At 50.5% G+C, this 20,354-nt stretch overlaps 1 protein-coding gene across 1 annotated transcript in view; it reads right to left on the bottom strand.

Annotated features, from left to right (window-relative positions):
* The window catches only part of GSN (gelsolin), a 53,431-nt gene extending 36,404 nt beyond the window's left edge, over positions 1–17,027 (bottom strand). The window contains exons 1-2 of the mRNA XM_036915468.2: positions 16,908–17,027; positions 6,235–6,331 (exon numbers count right to left, since the gene is read on the bottom strand). The gene's annotated coding sequence lies outside the window, so the exon portion shown is untranslated. The remainder of the gene's footprint in view (positions 1–6,234; positions 6,332–16,907) is intronic.
* Between the last annotated feature and the right edge of the window lie 3,327 nt (positions 17,028–20,354).

Raw genomic sequence — 20,354 nt, 5'->3', positions numbered from 1 at the left:
ACTTGGGTACCTTGTCTCAGTGTCACACATGCTGTGCTCTCTGCGCCCGTACCAGGCCCTGTGTTCCTCATACCTTGTCCTGCGTGTGTCACCTGATGCGTGTTCCTGTACTGCAGCCCACGTCACGTACATTTGGATCATGCTCCGTGTCACATGCCATACCTGGACACTCTGTGCCACATACCATCTTTCGAATCCCATGTCCACTGTACCAAATCTTGTCCTTTGCAAGTGCATACCACAAACCTTGTCCTGGGTCCATTAACGGTGTCCCTTGCTCCGTGAGTCCCATCTGGAGGGTAACGGTTAGGACAGCCTCTGAGACAGACTCTCCACCTACCCATGTTGTTACCTATGTGACCTGGGAAAAGTTCTCTTTCTTCTCAATGCCACCATTTTTTGGCTACAAAATAGAAATGATTTTAACACTCACCTAATAAGAGTTGTTGAGGGGATTAAAAGAGATAATGCACTTAAGGAGCTCAGTCCAGTGCCTGGCACAGAGTCCATAAAATGTTTGCTAGTATCATTACAACTTGTGCCCAGGTATCTGTACTACATCCTGTGTCCTGCACACCAGGCTCCCACATCTATGGCTCCTACTATGCATCAGACACTCTATCACCTACTATACATCAGACACTCTATCACATTAGTGCAATTCAAACAACAAGTTTCAGGGAGGATATAATTATCCCCTTTTCTACAGAAGAGAAATCCAAGGCTCAGAGAGGGGCAATAATCTGCAAGAGGCCACACAGCCAGAAGGGATGAAGCTGGGAGGTACGCACAGGTCTGGGCATTCAAAGAGACAGAAAGTAGATTAGGGGTGGGTGAGGGGTAGGTGAGGAGATGGCCAGCAGGCTGGGGCAGGCATCTTTCAGGGGTGATGAGGGATGAGGAAAATGTTCTCAAACTCAATTGCAGTGATGGTGACATAACTGTAAATTTACTAAAAATCACTGAATTAATTAAAATAGATGATTATATGTATGTAAATTTACTCCCACAACTTCTCTAAATTATACTTCAATAAAGCTGTTTTATAAGAAAAAAAAACCACAAAAAACAAAAACCCACTCACTTTCCATTCACCATTGTGCCAATGCAATCAGCAGGAAAAGCGACTGTGAGTTCATGGAGATGGGTAAGCAGAGGCTGAGCTCTCAGGCCCAGCCGGGAGGAGCCTCGAGCCATGGGCTCCCGAACACCTCTGCAGTCCAGGTGTGTAGCAGAAACACCTGGGGAGCTCCAGGAAAGGCGGATTCCCAGGCCCCATGCCTGCCTCTAAGCCTGTGGACTGGGGTGGGGCCCAGGAACCTGGGATTCTGAGGCTTGGCCTACCTGGAGCCACTCATCAAAGCCCAACGTCACCTTTCCCTCTTGGGGAAACTGAGGCCAGGCAGGATGGGGCACCTGTCAGGCCTCGTCAATCAAGCAGCGGGGAAGCCAGGGCTGGAACTGGGGCCCCCTTCCTTGCCCCTTCTCTCCTTGCCCTCCTCCTCCCTGGCCCTCAGCCTCCTGGTGACTCAGGGCTGAGTCATCCGCTGGCACCACAGAGGAAACTGTAGGAAAAACAATTCCCAAACAAAGCTTCCCCTGATCTGGAGAACAGAAGAGGCCCAGGGGGCTAAGGGAGGGAGGGGAGAACACAGGGTAGAGTTGGAGGCCAGGACCCAAGACCTGGTCTCTCCTTTTGGCCACTGACTCATGTGGGGGCCTGAAGAGGGCACTTCTCCATTCTGAGCCTCAGTTTCCCCACCTGTAAATAACACCTACTACTGCACATAGAAACTTGTGAACAACATGGTAAGTGCTTATAAGCTTTGTCTTATTGACAGTGCTTCCCCAAAACCCATGGTTAGCACCATGCCCTCTCAAAGACAGGGAAACTGAGGCTCATCGATGTTCAGCCCAATGTCACACAGTTAGGAAGTGCAGAGCAGGGTCTGGACCCAGGAACAGCTAACCCTGAGGTCTTACTCTGACTCCTTTGAAATGTACCTGCTGCACAGAGCGGCGTGCAGATCATACCCCACGAGACACGGAAGGCAAATGGCCAGAGTAGGTGCCCAATCACAAAAGCTTTTCTCCTTTCTTTCTTCCCATGCCAGGCTTGTCTCAGGCCTCCTGGCCTAGTGGTGAGCACACATAAGCTCGGGGAATCACTCACGGGGCTCTGGGACATGGGGGCACAGAGCAGGGGCACCCAAGGGCCTGACGAGCCACAAAGGAGGAGCATTTGAGCAGAGCCTTGAAGGATGAAGGGAGGTTTGTCTTTGGGGACTGAGGAACCGGCAAGTCAGGTGGAGGGAACAGCAAAAGCAAAGGCTCAGAGGTGTGGCCGGCACAGGGAAATGCAAACCCTTGATGGGTGTGGTGGGGCTGAGACCTGGACGCGTGGGTGGGAAAGGGGCCTGACTGCTAGGAGTCCCAGCCTGATATAGGGCAGTGGAGTACTTTTAAGAGGGAGAAAGTAGGATCGAAACTGGGCTCATCTCTGCAAAGGGCCTGGCTGGTGGCTGACTGAAAGTCAGGAGCAGGATTTCCCCTGAGGCCTCCCTGCAGCCCCTCCTCCAAGAAGCCTTTGGGAACCACCTCAGATCCCTTGCTACTCACCCACGGGTCAGAATCACCCCCAAGGACCTCTTCTCCGGCCATAGCTGGGCTGGGCAGAAGGCAAGCAGGCCTCTCCTGAGCACATCAACCTAATCACACTGGCCTATAAATAGGACCCTGTGGCTTAGTCTGAAATAGCTGAGCCAGGCCCAGCTCCACAGACATCACATGGGTACACACAGTTCCAGAAATGGTCTTTCTCTGTGATATGATTAAAAACCAAAACTTCCTCAGGAAACCATTATTCATGCTCGAATTCACTTTCTTAAATATGAGGCGGTGGGCTAGGGGGAAGAGCCCACCCACCTACTGCTGATGACTGGAAGTGGGCCTTGTGATTCCTTCTCTGATTCCTACTCTCTGGGGATCCTGAGTGAGCCACTACCTCTCTCCAGCCCTTAGTTTCCCCACAGGTAACTAAGGAGGTTGGATGATACCCTCAGGCCCCTTCTAGTCAGAATGCCTGCCCTTTGGAACTGCGAGGGGGAGCCCCTACCCGCAAAATGCCCATTCCATTGTTACCCTTCCCCAGCTCAACTTGGGAATTGTTGAATTATCAGCATTTAAAACATTAGAATTGCAATAAATACTTCATCTGGGGAGAAATGGACAGGTCCAAGCCCTGCCACTGAAGAGCTGGGTGACCCTGGATGAGTCATGTCCTTCTCTGGGCCCCAGACTCCTCAGCCATAAGATGAAGGTGCTGGTGGGAGGATTATAGGCAGAGACGGACTCCACAAGGGAGAGATCATGACATGGACTGGGCCGTTACCAGCCAAGAGGGAAATAAAGATAACCGAGATGCTCCTACACATCACGTATATGCTCAGGACTGTGCTTCCCCATCAGTTAATCCTCAAAACCCTATCATCACCCTCATTTCACAGACAAGGAAACTGAGACTGAGTGATGCTTTGAGCTCACACCTGTTTGCCTCTGGAGCCCAGGGTGTAACCAAACCTCGGGGCTGCAGCGAATCAGCCCAGCTGGGTGGCCCAATGGGACAAGAGCCCAAGAAGGTCAGGGGCAGAAAGGCACAGAGTGTGTCACTCTGTGGGCATGTGGGTGTGTAGGTGGGTGGGGTTGACTCGATTTCTCCAACCCCCTCACAGTGCTGCCCTTCCAGCACCCTCCCCTCTGCCTCCTACTGACTGACTTCTCAAATCCCACCACCCTAGCCACTCCTCAGCTCAGAAGCTGCCCAGGGCTCCGGGCACCCACTGGATGGAGGCCCAGCAGCCAAGGCCTCTCCCAGGCCTGCTCTCCTGTCATCCCTGCACTCCCCACCTCAACCCCTCACTCCTGCTTAACCACACTTGCTGTATGACTTTTTAAAAAGCAATCCTTGGTTTTACTTTTTAGCTCGGTTGAGCCTCGAGCTGAGGCACAGCGTCAGGACGCCCCAGTGTGGAAGAGCTGAAAATTACACTCTAGGGACTTACGGTGGGACTTGGGTCTGTCTCTTTCAATGGTTGCCATCTCTCCCCTACGCTAAGACTGGCAGTGGCTCCGCAGGGGTCCAGCATACAATTCAAACCTTAAGGGTCCGCATGCTTGAGGTGCCGCCTGGTCTCCAGGCCGTCTCCTGTCACATTCCTCAAGGACTCCACCCACAGGGTCCTGGCTCTGCTGGTGCCTGCTGCTCCCTCTGCCTGAGGCTCCTTCCGTGCTCACCCAGCCATCCTCCACTCCTTCCTCGGGTCTGGGCTTTTTCAGGGAGGCCTCCCTCATCTGTCCGAACAAGATCCCACCACACCCACCCAATCCCATAAGCTCTCACAACCCAGGTACCTTCCTTCACAGCTGACAAAGAATGAATCTGTTATGTGTACAACGGCTTACGGTAAAACCCACAAGGGGTGGGAAAATCTTGGTCTCTGCTGATTCTCCAGCAACCCAGTCCAGGGCTTAGGATCTGTCCAGTGAATGCATGCGTGAACGAATGGATGTGAGTGAGCAAAGGAACCTATATGTCTAACTCAAGATGAGAAGGTGGTCAGCATCCTAGTGAACATCTGAGGCAGAAAAACAGGGCCCTGACTAGGAAGGCCACAGAAGGAGGAGACCAACCAGACAAAGTGGCCTCCTAGAGGCACAAAGGAGAGACAGCTCCCAGAAGAAGGTATCTGACGCTCCAGAGGCAGTGCATGGACAGCTGGGGAAACGCCACTGGATTCTGACAAGGAGATCACAGGGGCTTCCTTGGTTGATCCCAAGTTGGGCAGGGTGGAGCATGCTGCAGGGCCCATGGGGAGGAGAAGGTGAATAAGGGAAGCTCTCGGGTCACAGGGGCTCAGCTGGGCCTGAGCCAGCCTGGCCTGCAGGTCTGCAGAAGCGGGGAAAGCAGACGAGTCCCCGCACAAAGCATTAACAGAGCATAAAAGCATAACACTCTGGTGAAAGATCACTCTGAGGCGGTCTGGCTTCAGGAGTTGTCAGGGCTCAGTCTGAAAAGCCGGAGCATCAGGAACAAGACTGGCTCCGGATCCCTCCTGTCTGGGCAGCATCAGGGCAGCCCCTTTTGGCAGCAGAACCCTCGGGCTACAGTCAAAGCAGGACACATCCCATCTCTAGGCCCAGCGGCCCTTCTCGGAATCCCCCGCTTGGAGGCCAAAGCATTCTGGAAACCATCTAAAGGCCCTGGGCAAGAGGAGCGACTCCGACCGCGATTGGGAGTCACCCCCTACAAGCCAGCTGGGCTGCAGCAGACGGATAAACTCTGTAATCATTCGGCCCCCTCTCCTCTGGCAACCAAGCGTGATGTCATGAGTTGGAGGGGTGTTTTCCAGGCTCTCCACATAGTTATTATTAGAAATTCACTTCTGTTCCAGTGTTGGAAGCTGGGTTATTCCCTAGTAGTGATCTGCCCAGTTTCACAGCTCACAAGGCCATTTAGCATCTATGAGCTTGTGCAATCCTCAAGACAATCTTTTTAGGTGGGTGCAGGGGAAACCAACACACCCATTTTATATGTGGAGAAACCAAGGCCCAAGCTGGGCTGTGAGCCAGTTCTCCTGCTTTCAGCCCGCAACTCCGAGCTCCACCCCTGCCTCTCCACCTACTTCAGCAGGTCACCTGTGAATGTGACAGTCAGGTGGGCCCCACCCTGCCAGCTGTCCCCCGCGGGTATGACTCATCCACCTCCCACAAGACTCCCGCCTCTCCACTACTCCTCCTGTGGTCAACAAGCCTGAAGACCGGGCAGCCACCCCCAAGCCTTTTCTCACCTGTCCAAAGCCTCAGGGGAGAATTCCTGCACCTCCAGGTGATCCACCCTCTTACAGAAACGCTAACAGAGGCCTGGGAGGGAAAGCAACTTTCCGACAGTCACACAGGGAGCAAGCAGCACCAGGGTGGGGCCCAGGTGCCCTGGCACCCAGCCCAGCCCTTGCCTCCTCCCCACAGGATCACCTTTGCCTCTCCTTCTCAAGGCAGGGTGAGGAGTAAATGAGGTAAGGGCAGAAACATACTGGCACTTTACTAGCAAAACCTCAGGGACTCCCTTTGAATCCATTCTGGCAACTGGAGACTGCTTCTACTGTCCCCTCCAGACTCCCCAGGACAGACAGAGCTGGGTTTAGGAGGGCGCAGGGGTGTCTGCACTGCCCCACTTACCTTGCAGGGCTGTGAGGGCACAGCGGGCTGCTCCGTGGGAGGTGCCGGGACCAAGGCGGAAGCCCTGCACACTGTGTGTGGGAGTTCAAGGCACCACCTGCGAATGAAGGGCCACGAGTCTCAGTGTTGGGGGTCTCAAGGTCACCTGATCAAGTCCCCATTTGATGCTTCCACTCCTCCCCAGCACCCCACCAGGGTCGCACAGCCCCTCCTTGCACACCTCCAGCAATGGGGGCACTCACTTTTTGCCAAGATTGTAAGGCCTTCTCTTGGAGAGTTTGCTGGCTAAAAGACTTGTCACTAAGATGTGCTAAAATCTCTCCCTTCGCCTTAGTTTCCCAATGGTTCCTTAGAGACTTGAAGACAAGTCCTGGGTCTTCTACAAGTTATGCAGCCCCTTTCCTCCAGCTTTTCCTAACACCAGGGTGTCTGGTTGCCTCACCCCCTTCCCTGATGTGCTCCAGATGAACCCTACTGACAGCACAAGACCAGGATTAGACCTCAGAGCAGCTCTATCCAGGGCAGCACAAGCAGAACCCTCACCTGTCATTCCAGATGGCATGCTTCTGTTAATCCAGCCTAAAATCCCATTAGCATGTAAGGTAACCCCATTGCATGGCTGAATTCAACTGATGGTCACCTTTGAAGGTGTGGTTCAGAATTCTGGAGTTAGACAAAACGGCCCTTCATTTAACTACCTATGTTACTTGATCAAGTTACTTCACCCTCTGAGTCTCAGTTCCCTTTTCTATAGAAGAGGAATTATGTCAGAACCTATCCCATGGGATCATTTTGGGGATTAAATGAGATAATATGCCAAAGGTTTTTTACAGCACATGTATTTGCTCAGATTATTAATTAAATACCTAAGTCTTTTTCTAGAAATTAGATTTTTCTCATCCTATACATGTGGAGTTTAGCAATCCAAGTTATTTACATGCCATATTCCCATGTCTGTGCCTAAAGCATTGCTGTAATTGCAAGACTATGTTATGATCTGTTCTTACTCTCCCATCGGACTGTGAGCTCCACCAGACTGCTTTCCTCTGAAGCTTTGGCCCTGGCACATAGCCTGGCAAACAGCAGGGCCAGTGGGTATATATGCTAAATGAATGAATGAAGGATCAGCTTACCAGGGCCCACAGCGGATTGTGCAGCCCCACCCTCCAGCCCCCTGCCATTCAGGGACAAACTGGATCTTCACCCTTCCTCACTCCCCAGACCCAGTCACCTACATTCAGGGGGCAGCTGAGCAAGCTGGCTCCTGCCTACAATGCAAAATTTCTCTGCCCAGACCAGCTTCCCCAAGCCAAAGAGAGAATCCAACATCCCAAGTGCAACAGGGCCCAGCAGGCTCCGGGACTAAGACACATATGAGCCTTGTTCTCAACCCACAGTCAGTGGCCCAGACATTTCTGGTGGATTTCTGCATTGTGAGCGGCACAGGTCCACAGCAGGGGATCTGGGAAGAGGCTGGTGCTCATCTGGGCCCTGGACCTGGTGTTAACTGCTACCTCTGAGGGCCCTCCTCAAAGAGTTCCACCAAAACGTAGTGGTTCCTTGGGATAGATCAAGGCAGACTTGGGTTTTGTTGTTCCTGCAGATGACAAATGACCTCTCCCTTTCTGTGAGGAAGAGCCTTTCAAACCCAGCCAGCCCCCTTCTTTTCTGCACTTCCAGATCACACCCTCATCCTCACTCGCCATCCTGCATTTGTTCCCAAGTGTAACCTGCTCCTGCCCCAGTGCTCCCATCTCAGCAATGGCACCATCCACCATCCGCACGTGGGCCAGGCCAGACACCAGGGCACCACCCCCTTGACCACCTCTGCTCTGTCACTCTAGTCCCCAACACCATGAGTGCTGCCCAGATGCTCCTCTTCCCCGCAGCCCTGCCGCCGACATCCTGGTCCACCCATCACCTCTCACCGGGGGACAGCAGTGCCTCCCGACTGCTCCTCCCAAGTTCCTCTCTTCTCTCTAGTGTGTCTCCTCAGAACTAGCTCAGACCAGGTCTCTTCTCTGCTCAGGCTCTACGATGGCTCCTGTTACCCCAGATAAAGCAAGACCCTTAGGGAATTTTCAACACCTGTCATGATCCGCCTGTCAGCCCATTGAGGCTCAGCTCTCTTCAGTTCCTGTCTTCTACCCACACCCCTCCAACCAGCCAGATGAAGCTGCACTCTGTTCCTTGAGTCCTCGTGTAATCTTTGCAAAGTTTTCTCTGTTCTGGAATGCTCATCCATCCTGGTTCTTCTTTTCTCCTTCCACTCATGACTGAACCCAATTTTCCTCCAGGGAAGTCTGCTCTAGCCTCCCCTAACGCGGTGAGGTTGGGCTTCTCTGAGCTCCCACAGGCCTCTAGCCCCCCCAGTCCCACTGTATTGTCTGTTTCCAAGTCAGCCTCACCCATTAGAATAAATCTGCTGCCCTGTACACCACTGCCTAACCTAGGGCTGGGGCCACCACAGCTCAAGCCACCAAAGGAAGACACTAGTAAATCACATGTGTCCACACAAGCATGTTCACATGTATGCACTCGTGCGTAAAGACATACACGCCCGCAGTCGTTCACAGCTAAGAGTACAGGTGCTGCCACCTATGGGCAAAAGCGGCATTACACTCTTTCCCCACCTTTGGGCTCTGGAAGCCCCCGTTTCAAACTGGGCTGGGTTTAGAATTGACTTCAGCTAACTCCAAGTTGGTCTGTTTTCTGTTTTGTGCCTTAAGGCTGCAGCAACTTAAAAACAAGGTCCATAAATCACTGACTAATCCACAGCCCACATGCCGCATATGGAGCCATAAACAGAGGCATTTCCTTATAGCATGCAGCATCCCAGCCTGGGCTGCTTTGGGGCCTGTTTGCTGAATTCCATCTTAGAGGTGAGGAGGCACTTCCTACTATTCAAGAGCTCCCACCAGAGCTGGTCTTCAGGTAGAGAGCTCGCTGTTAGGACCAGTGTGCAAGCCACCAGGTCCATCTGTCCAGGTGGCTGAGGAGGAACTTTCTGCACTGGATTGTGGGGTGAGGGGAGGCTGGAGCAGAGGTGGTTTTCGCCTAAGACTGCTCCCAGCTCATTGGGAGGATCTTCAGATTTGCTGAAACATATCTGTCCAGTAAGGCCAGAAGGGTTCAAATGGCCACCCAGTGACAACAACTACCATTTTCTGAGCACCTACCAAGTGTCAGACTCTTTATACACTTCGTTCCCATCCTCACAAAAACCCTGCCAAGCAGATATCATTGTCCCTATTTTGTGAAGGAAGGACACAGCTCAGAGAGGTGAAGTAATGTGCTCAGGGTTACAAAGCTAAGATGTTTGGGGGGCCGTGTTCACTGAACTTCACGCCATAAGGCCAGGCCTCTTGGTCCTGAGAGAAAAACACAGAGCTCTGCTGAACTCTAGACAAAGGGTTTACCAAATTATTAGGATAAAGGGCCAGAGAGTACATACTTTAGGTTTTGCAGGCCACATACCCTCTCTTGCTGCATATTCTTTCTTTGATTTTAGGTTTGGGTTTCTTCTTTTTTTTTAACAACCTTTCAAAAATGTAAAAACCATTTTTAGCTCAGGGGCATACAAAAACAGGCAGGGATCTCCCCAGGGGTATTGTTAGCAGCCTTCAGATGTAAGAGAGTAATGGTTATAATCTTAAGTATAAAAACTGCTGGTGGAAATGTTTAAACCAAATGTACATCCTGCAGCCATATTTCTCCCCCTTAACATAGCTCCCCTTTGAATCACTTTCTCCTAAAGAAGAGCCCTACCTCACTCTGCAATTGGGCAGCAAAATATTTCAAGGGCTGTTCAGATTCCAGAAACTCATAACTGTGAGCCAAATAGTTGGGAAGAGAAGAGGGAGGCAAATACAATGGGTAGAAAGAACCTCAAAGATAAGATATTAAGAGATCTGGGCTCTAGTCTGGGCCCTTAGCGAGATTTAGAATCTTACTATAAAAAGTGTGGTTCCTAGACCAGCAATCTTCCCATCACATGGGAGCTCATTAGAAACGCAGTCTCGGGCCTCACCCCAGACCTACTGAACCAGAATCTGCATTTTCACAAAGTGCCCAGGTGATCTGTAAGTTTGAGATTGCTCTAGAGTTTTTAAGTCCAGCTGAAACATTGTTAACAGAACCCTTCCCCTGGGGAGAGAAAGGGTCTAAAGGCATTTTTCTTTATGTCATAGTATTAAGTATCTGACCTATCTGCACTGATGACCTCAAAAGCACCTCACTTTCAATGCACAATCGACAGAACAAGACCTGTCACTGGATCTTGAAATCAAACCTTCAACTGGCAGGGAAACAGGCCTGGGAGGACCAAAGAAGGTGCCATTCCCTATTTCACAGAGAGGGAAATGACTTTCCCAAGACCACACTGGCAGGGCAAACTAGGGGTCTGACCATGGCCATGCTCCTTCATCATCCCAGGCCTTGCGTTTAATAACAACTGAAATCATTTTGGTTTGGATGATTACTTTTTTTTTGTAATCTTGGAAGTGGCAGAGTAGCAATCAGTAGTCTTGCCGTGGACTTTGGGAAATTCACTTGCTGTCTCTGGGCGACTGTCCCTTACCATGAAGTGAGGGGACAGGGCCAGGTGATTCCCAAGATCCAACTGGAAAAGTTGCAGTCTGGAAACTGTTTTGAGGGTTGAGAAGGCAGCCAGGGGAGGATCACTGCAGTCACACCGTAAGTCTCTGGGCGGAGACCACAAAGTCAAGCCCTAGCATCCTAAGCCTGGAGGCAGAGCAGTGACCTGGAATAAGCTCACAAGTGCCAAGCAGAAACCGGAAATGAGAACCAGCTTCTCTCTGCTTCTTCAGCCTGGGATCTTAATCATTACCCTTTTCTGATGCTCAACTGTGCAACTGTTGTCTGTTAAATGAATGAAGTAGGACGTTTCAGGAAAATGGTCCCTGAGCCTTCTAATGGGACAGCTAGACTTCTGAGAACCAGCTTTCAATGCTCGTTCAGGAAGGCCACCACCCTCATGTCTGGCTGGTGGGAATAAGAACTGCTATGACCTTTCTGGAAAGCAATCTGGCAAAAGATAGCAGAAGTTGCAAAATGTGTTATTTTGACCCACCAACTCCATTTCTTGGGCTCTCTTCTAGAAGATAATGAAAGAAGTGTAATTTATGCACCAGGATATTCACTGCAGCACTACTTATAAACAGCTTAAATGCCTAATAATAGAAGGAAGTGAACTGTGGTATATTTAACACTAGAGAGTGATGAAAAACCAGGGAGGCATAAATCATTCTCATTATAAAAAACTAAAACTTATTTTTCACAAATAAAATGCATTATTATACTTCTTTAATGCCCCCAACTATTCGAATGAAAGGCTTTGAATAGATATAAACATGCATTTATCAACTTCAGTATAGCATACTTTTAAACCTCTTAAAAAATTAAATTTAGGATCCTTAATAACACAAGAAAATATTTATGCCAATATTATGTTGACAAAACAAAAAGCCAGAATAGAAAATTATGTATATGGTATGACCACAATTATGTGGGAGTAAAAACTGTGCTGAAAATATCCAGAAGGAAATGCACCCAAATGTTAGTAGTGATTATCTCGTGTTGGCAGAATTATGGACAGTTCTCTTCTTCCCTTTCTTTAAGTTCTTATTTTTTATACTTTATTTTTCAAATTTCCTATCATAAACATTTATTATAATTAGAAAAAGAAGGAAAAGAAGTCCTTGGAGAAGGGGATAAGAAAGCACCCCCTACGCCATGGGTATACAGCCACATCACTTTGCCACTCCCAAAAAATTCACTAGTATTTACTGCACACCCACTAAGGGCCCAGCCCAGCCACTGCTGCTATAGAAGGAAAATTAAGGGCCAAGCCCCACCCTGAAGGCTCACTTATACAATATACATACTCTTTGCTTGGCAAATAAGCCAGACACAGATGATATCCCTGTTAAGGTTGGAAAGTATTACAACCGTTTGCTTAACCAGTTCAGCACAGTAGATGATTCCACCAGCACTGTGTGGCCCCTTCATCAGTACTGCCGGAGAGACCAGACTGTTTCTGGAGCCCCCCTGGGAAGAGTATGTTTCAGGACTACTTTACAGCCCAGGAAGAAAACTGTTATCCCTTTGTCTAAACATTGAATGTGGAGGTGCGGAGGCCCCTCTGAGGCAGAACAAAGCACCAGAAAGGAGTAAGAATGAGGAGCCTGGGAAGGAACCTAACTGGTCATGTGGGGACCCCTGGGCATGAGAGCTCCCATCTCCAGGCCTCAGTTTCCTCATCTATAAAATGGGGTCCCTACGGACAACCTCAGGGCTATTGTGAGGCTCAAAGAAGAGAAAGTAAGCCAGTCCATCTCTCTAGGCTGAGCTTCAGTTTCCTCATCTGTAAAATGAAGTCAGTATCTCCTCCCTTATAGTGCTGTTAACAGATTAAACAAGACAGTGGAGACACAAACAAAAGGTGAACACACACAGCAAGCACACTACATATGGTGGCCACGGTTCTTACTGCTTGTAGAACAGGAAACAGAATACATAAATGAATCCTAGGCCTCAAGCTCCTTATCTGCAAAATGGGGAAACCAGTTCAGTCCCTCAAGACCAAATTCATGAACAGAAGCTTAATCTCCATGCTTGCACTGGCACAAGTTAAACATGACGACTGCTCGGGGCTCACTTTGTGCCCTCAGACGTGTGGGTCCTGCTGATGTGCTGAGTACAAAGCCCTCTGACTCAGAGGGGTAAGAAAGCTTGACATTCATCCCATCCACCCCCTAGTGCAGGGTGGACACTGGGGCCCAGAGAAAGGCGCACATTAGCATAAGTCACCCAGTACTTCGTCATTGGCAAAATCAGGACCCAAGCCCAGGCCTTCAGCGGCTCAGCCTTACCCACCATGTCTGCTGCTTTTCTCTGCCCCGCCCTTAAAGTGCTAATGTGGTCCCAGGCAAGGCAGGCATATAGCTGGGGAGGAGGAGGGGAAGCCAGAGTGCAGCAGGAACCAGCCTGCCTGTGGTCTCCAAACTCACAAACCACATCAGGCTGAAATATGATACACTCCCCCTCAGTTGAAAGGGAAGAGATATTTTTACTTAACATCCCCTGCTGCCTAAACACTGGTCTCTTTCTTTCCCTCCCCTCAAAAATGAATAACTTCTGGGACACGCTTTTCCCTGCCTCAGCCAGCATTTTCTCCACTGATGACCATGCGGCAGGGACGTGCCTACTTTTCCTGACTTCCCCAGAAAGCTTTGCAGAGCATGGGCTCAAATGGTGAAAGGTAGAGGGGACTTGGTCCTGACTGGACCCCCAACTCACCACGTGGCCTTGATCAAGGCTGTGCCTTCTGGGAGCCCTGACTCCCTGAAATGGACCCCCAACTCACCTCGTGGCCTTGATCAAGGCTGTGCCTTCTGGGAGCCCTGACTCCCTGAAATGGAGGGGAGAGCGACCTACACTCTGGAGTCCTGTTGATAGTATAGAAAAGTATGAGTTTACAAACAGCCCTGAGAGCCCTCCACCCCCACCCCACCTCTCTGCTGCAGGTCTGAGCTCCCCAAGTGGCACACACTCCCTTATGTCCCTGGTCACAGCCACAGTGAAACTCCCACCAATTCTCATAATGTCAGGACCAGATAGAACCTTCTGGAGAATATTTAATGCAGCAATTAAGAGCTATGGCTCTGTAGCAGAACTCTGGAATTCTGGCACCATCTTCTAATAACAACAAAACCTAAGGCACCTTATTTAGAATCAGCCATGAAAGTGGAAAGAAGTACCAGCCTCAGAGGAAAGGCTGTGAGGAATCAACAAAGTAATCGATGTTCCAGTGCTTGGTATACTCAAAGGTTGCTTTTTATTATTATCATGCAGTCCAACATCCCCCCATTTTACAGATGAGAAAGCTGAATCCCAGAGGGCTGGGACTTGGCCAAAGTCACTCAAAAGAACTAAGATGAGGCTCCACTCTCAAGTCAGTGCTTCAGTCTCTCTAATACACACTCAGAGACCATAGATACATGCTTGAACAAAACTGGAGTCCAATGCTCCAGCAAAGGACTACAGACCATGCAGAAATCATCTCTACAACCTGCCAATTTCTCATGAAAGACCTAAACTACCCACATAGAGTAGGAAGAAGCAACTGACCAGCACTGGATGGCTAAGAAATGTGAAGGTATGCAATCAACAGCTCTTGTTTGCAATAGCTTGGCAGAAGTGTACATACAGCTGTTCGCAGTGGCTACCTCTGCAGAAAGAAGATTTGGAGGGACAAAGTTTATGATATACTTTTCTCTGTGCTTGAATCTTTAATAGTAATTTTTTTCACTTTGAAAATAATAAAGAAAAAAAAACACTATGAAAATCAAAATAATTTAGTAGCCTTAACCAGTAGCTATAAGCCTGTTGTCTGCTTTTAAATGAAATTTACAGCAGGTTCTGAGATCTGCAACCGGGCTTCCAGAATCTACACTCTGATCCATCCCTGCAGCCACTGCTCTGGTTCACACCTGTACTCTCTTTCACTTGGACCATGCAACAGTCTCCTTGGGGTCCTTCTGCCTCCAGTTTAGCCCTTTCTAATGCATCCCCGACATCAGCATTAATGAGAATTCTTATCAGTGCCTTGGCCAAAAACCTTCCTCAGCTCCTCATTGCTTTCAGGATAAAGTTCAAACTCTTAGTTTACAATCTAGTTCCTTCCATATTTATAATCTGAACTTCCACCTCCCCCTTTTCTCATCTGCCATTGTAGCCATGTGGATTGCTCAGGAAACGTCAGTGCCTTTGCACAAGCTCTTCCTGCTACTTAAAATGTCTTTTCCCTCAATCCCTTTACTTCCTGGTTGCCCAGACAGACTTAGTCACTCCTTTTCAGGCTGAAGTAACTCTCAGTATCGTGTGATGTTGTCAATCACCATAGATGAGAAGCACCTTGAGGACAGAAATCTTTGTCCTCCTCGGGCTCTTGGGCCCACATGGCAAGACACAGAACACAGGCCCAGAAGAGTGCTGAATCAAGGAAGGAAATGCCATGAGAGGCAAACCCTACAGCCTCCTCCTCCCCCTTGGGAGCTGCCTGCTTTCCCTGGTTCAAATTAGCCCACAATAAAAAGGACTACGGAAAATTCTGGAGTAAAGTTCCCTCCCCTGATTCACACAGAAACTTCTTTGCTGCTATGTAACTCATCCCGGTGCCAATCCAAGCTCCCCCTGCTGTTTACCATTTCCCTGGCATTTATAAATAGCGAGGCCCCAGAAAGGAAAACAGAATTTCAAGGGAGATGGATGCAACCTGTCCCCATCCCACCCTTCCTCCTCCTCTGTTCCAAGCCGCCTCTCCTAACACCCCCAGAAACACCAACCAGCACCCCCAAATGTGTGCAGGGGGTGGGGGATGGCAGGGGTGTCAGCCCCTTACTGAATGGAACAGTCAAAGAGTCTAAAGCGCCACCAGCTTCAAGTCAGCTAAGGGCAAACTTGAACTGGATCCCAGCCCTGCCCCTTCCTCGCTGTGTGACTCTGCACCCACTGCAAACCCTCAGGGCCCTTTAGATTTCTCAGCTGTGGAATGGGTTGGGTGAGTCTCCAGCAAGCTGTGGTCACTGGGAAGTGGTGCAGCAAGAGGTGCCAGTGCTTGGGTCAGATATGTGGTCCTGAGAGAACAGGACATGCAGGATTACATTTTGAAAAGTCCCCGGGGGCTAAACAAAAGCAGTAGGCACCTCCGCAGAGGCCCTGGCTTCCACAAGCCCGTGTGACCCCCCAGAAAAGCCCTGACTGCCTTTTTAGAGTTCTGGGAGTTTACGAGGTACTCTCTCAGCTCCAGGAAGGTATGAGGGCTGGATAAATGGTGGGCGTCTAGGCGGAAGAGGAACTCAAAAGAAGCCAATGTCCCCTGTCCACCCAACGGTTCCCCCAGATTTGTGAGGACTTGGGCATGCCCTTGGCCACCGCCCAGAGCGGCCAGCCTGCACTGGACCTGGGGACAATGCTGTAATCAGGTTCTGGGGTGAGTAGACTGGGGAAGAGATGGGGGCCCGGGGGGAAAGGGAGTTTCCAATCACTGTCAACTCTGAAAGAAGTTTCTGTGTGAGTCAGGGAAAGAAGCACACACTGCAGGGCCGAGGAGGAGACGCACCTCCAGGTAGCAAATGCCAGCAGATTTCGGAATACAAGAAAGAACTTTCTAACAGTCCTGGGCCCAGAAAGAGGAAGGGGGTGGAGGGCTCCTCACCGCCCCGGGAAAGCAGGCGAAGGCGTTATTACCCTGGATGCAGGGATGCCTTGAGCAGACTCCCCCGCGGAGCCACCGTCCACACCGCGGACTGGAGGCTACCTGCAAGTCCTGGTCAGACATACCGAGTACGGGGTGACCCCGGGTCAGGTTCCCCCACCTGGGGGGAGGGCGGGGTCACGGTCAGCTCAGGTGCTTGCGGCACAGCGGGGCCTGTGGGCGGAGACCCGGCTCCCCTCTTCCCCTGCCCCAGCCTCCCAGTCCACCCTCCTTGGTCCGCTAGAAGACCAGCACGGTGAGGAAGGAAGCCTTTCTCTGGCGACGCCCCCGCTGCCGGGACGGGCTCCAGGCGCCGACGAGCTGGCACCGGGGCGACGGAGAAGGACCCTGACGCCCAAGCTCCTCAGATGCCCGCGGTCCCCACACGCCCTACCTGCTGCTGCAGCGCTGGCGACGGCGGCGGCTGGGTCCAGCTGAGCTCAGCTGGTTCCGGCGGCAGGCGGGGGCTCTGCGGCCGCTGGGCCAGGACGGGGAGGGCGCGGGCGGGAGCCGCCTGGGGGCGGGGCGGGGCCGGGGAGGAGCTCCGGGCCCTCCCGGGGGCGGCCGGGGGAATGGCGACTCTGGCTCCGAGCTAGCGTTCCTCGAGGGCACCCGGGTGGCACTTCCACCAAACCCCTCGCTACGTCCCCGCAAGGAAGGCATCCGGCACTCTGCTTACCGGAGGGCGAGCTGAGTCCCAGCGCCCTGAGGAAAGATCTGCAGGAGTCAGGGGAAGGGGAGGAGACGCAGGGGAACGCTAGGGCCGGGCTGGCGCCCAGGGGCTCAGCTGGGGTAGGCAGAGTACCGGGCTCAACTAGGATCGGCGGAGGCGAGCCCCGGCTCCAGGAAGCAAAGCCCTCGGAGGGTGAAATGGGAACAGGGAGAAAAAAACCAGCAAAAGCAGGGGAGGTGTGCAACCAGCGGCGAAACCCACTGAAAGGAATAAAGGGCATGAAGGATTCCCAACTTCATTCAGAATGAAAAAAATAAGAAATGCGAAGTGCATCCCTGTCCTTAAATCAGAGCATTAAGGGCTTTGAAGTCAGATGGCCTTGGTTGGAACTGACACTTAATTAGTCCTGTAAGTAACTTAACATATCAACGTCTCATTTCCTCATCTGTAAAATGGGTATAGCAATTGTCTCTTCATGGAGCTGTTGGGAAAGAGCAGCTGAGAGAAAGACTCAGCACAACGGCAGGTACTGTGGGTCTCCATAAATGGAAGTTCTTAGTGTGATGGCAGATACTATTTTAGGTGACTGGGAAAATCCACATTGTCCAAAAGGTGACTGCAAGGTCACTTTTAAATAAATCTAATATTTTGTTTATCTCAACAGTATCTCACACGCATTTGAGAAATAGCCATTTATAAAGGCACAGAGCACAGGACAGCCAGCCTCCCACAGTCCTGTTGCAAACATGGGTTCCCAGGCCTCTTGTAGTTGTTCAATGACTTCTAATTGGGAGGATGCACACAACTTGGCCAGATGACCGAGACGTCCATTCTCAGCCTAGATGAGGACAGCAGCCCCATGTTCAGCTGTGTTGTTTAGCAGAGAGGCCAGGTGCTCAGCCCTCTCTTCCTGGTTCTCCCTGGTTTTTCCATTGCCTAGCAGCCAGGGCCTGAAGAGCCAGCCTGGCTCTTCCTCCTGCCCTCCTACATCCCTTCCTACAACTCTACTAATTACAGGAACCATTTCTTGAACACTTTGTGCCACGCTGTGGGCTTCCATGTGCTACCAACTTTGATCCTTACCTCCCTACCTGCATCTCCCAGGTAGGCATTACTGTGTGCAGTTTTCAGATGAGGCAGCTAAAAGGGTGAAGTAGTTCTCCGGGGTTCCCACGAGTGACACCATACACGCCTGAGTCCTCAGTCCCCTCCGCTTAGTCCCCTATGTCACTGCTACCATTCCTGGCGTAGGAAACGCTGCTCCATTCCACTTTCTCTGAGAACTGACGCGGGGTGCCCACCCCTCAGAGAGGCTCACACTCTTTCCCACTCTCTGCTTTTGGCAGAGGCTGTTTGTGGCCCACTGTGGGGCAAGTGGGGAGAAAGGCAGCAACACAGACTATTTGGCTCTGAGCTCTTTGATTACAATCCCAGCATGCACATGCCCTGGAATTATCTAACACGTCATTTCCAACCCCAACAACCTCTCTCAGGCAAAGAAAGGTAAACTGCTGAATCCATGTCTCCAAAGAACTGGAGAATATCTTACTGGGATGGAGGAAACACTGGAGAACATCTGGTCTAACCTCTCAGTTTAGAACTGGGGAAACTGAGGCTAAGAGCAGAGGCTACACTAACCCTGTGATAGCTCCGTTTGGTACCTGAGAAGCACATAAGCATAGACTATCACCAGAAATAATTTAAAATGATGATAACAGCAATGATGTCCTGAAATGTCCAATACTTTCCTGGAAGGCCAAGCAGATTCCTAGTGCCTTCCCTTGGCACCCACGTTTACACTGTAACCCCCACCCCACCCCAAACATAGTTGCCAAGCGCTAGGAGTGGATACCAGCACCAAATGGACTATCAGAATTTGGAATTAGAGTCTGGGATATGACAGTCATAGTTAATTAACGGTCTGTGAAAACTGGTCATCTTTTAGGGCCAGGGCCAAGGCCATGGTTTTGGTGTGGCCATCTTCCATAGACAAAGCCAGTAAGGCACCCATTAAGTGGCTAGATGGGTGCCGAGAAAATCAGGGAGAACAAGGCTAGCCTGGCCAGGGAAGGCTTCTGGATCCATGGGGCTCTTTTGAATGCAGACCTCTCCTGAAGCTAGCTCTGGAAAAATAAGTTATTAGGACAAGTATGAACTGAGCAATGAATGTCTTATAGGAGGTTCCTAAAGTAGGACCCAAGACCGGGATTTTGTGAAAGGATTAACTGAGGGGGTGCTCTCAGGAAATCCTGGAATTTCCCAAGGAGCCCTAGGGCAGGGAGGTAGCTGGGCCTGGGGGTCAGACCTGAAACAGAGCCTGAGTACTAAAGAGAGGGTACCCAGAAAATATTCTCCCCCTTTCTTCTCCACCCATCTGCTTCATTGTTCTGCCTCACATCAGACAAGCATCTCTGCTTTCCATAAAATAGCTTTTACCAGCAGTGAGCTGGAATATTGGTCTGTGGCCCCCAAGCTAACTAGCGTCAGGTGCCTACCATTTATCCGAATGACCTCAGCCAGAGGGCCAGGGTTATACGGCACAAACCTAGCTGCTCCCACTGTGACCTGTGGATGGAGAGAGAGCCAGGCAGAGAGGACAGTTTCACTAGACCGAAGGACACAGTCAGCCTTGGAAGAATGGAAAGAATACAAACAGAGGTGAGGACTGGGACGGCATCTTCTACGGGCACAGAATAAGAAAAGGTGTGGAGGCTGGAGGAAGATGAGCCTGGAAGAAGAGACAGTCTTTCATCTGCTCTGGCCTGGGTCTCTTCAGAGGTGTGCTAGAGCCACCTTGAACTACCTTGTAAGAGCTGCTTGTTAAGTTAACAGGAATTGTGACAGTAGTTGTTAAACACAGCCTCCAGTAAAAATTAATTTATATAAACTTCTAATTAAATAAATTATAAAGGTAATAACTTCTCAAAACTTGTCACTTCCTAATTATTTTACTATACTATTACCTATGCTCATAGAGTTATTTTAGCTATTTATCGATCGGCGGAAATACTCTCTAATTGTGTGCTGTTGCACATCACCTCTCAATTCCACATTCAGTAGTGTTAATGCTAGTAATCTGAAATCAGCCATGGTGGGAGCATTTGTACCATGGAAATCAGCAAAGGCTACAACAAATCAGGGCTTCCTTCCTCCCTCCATCTCACCCAC

Source organism: Manis pentadactyla, chromosome 3 (genome assembly GCF_030020395.1).
Source record: "Manis pentadactyla isolate mManPen7 chromosome 3, mManPen7.hap1, whole genome shotgun sequence".
In the NCBI taxonomy this organism is placed as follows: domain Eukaryota; kingdom Metazoa; phylum Chordata; class Mammalia; order Pholidota; family Manidae; genus Manis; species Manis pentadactyla.
This window is presented reverse-complemented; position numbering and strand designations above follow the sequence as displayed.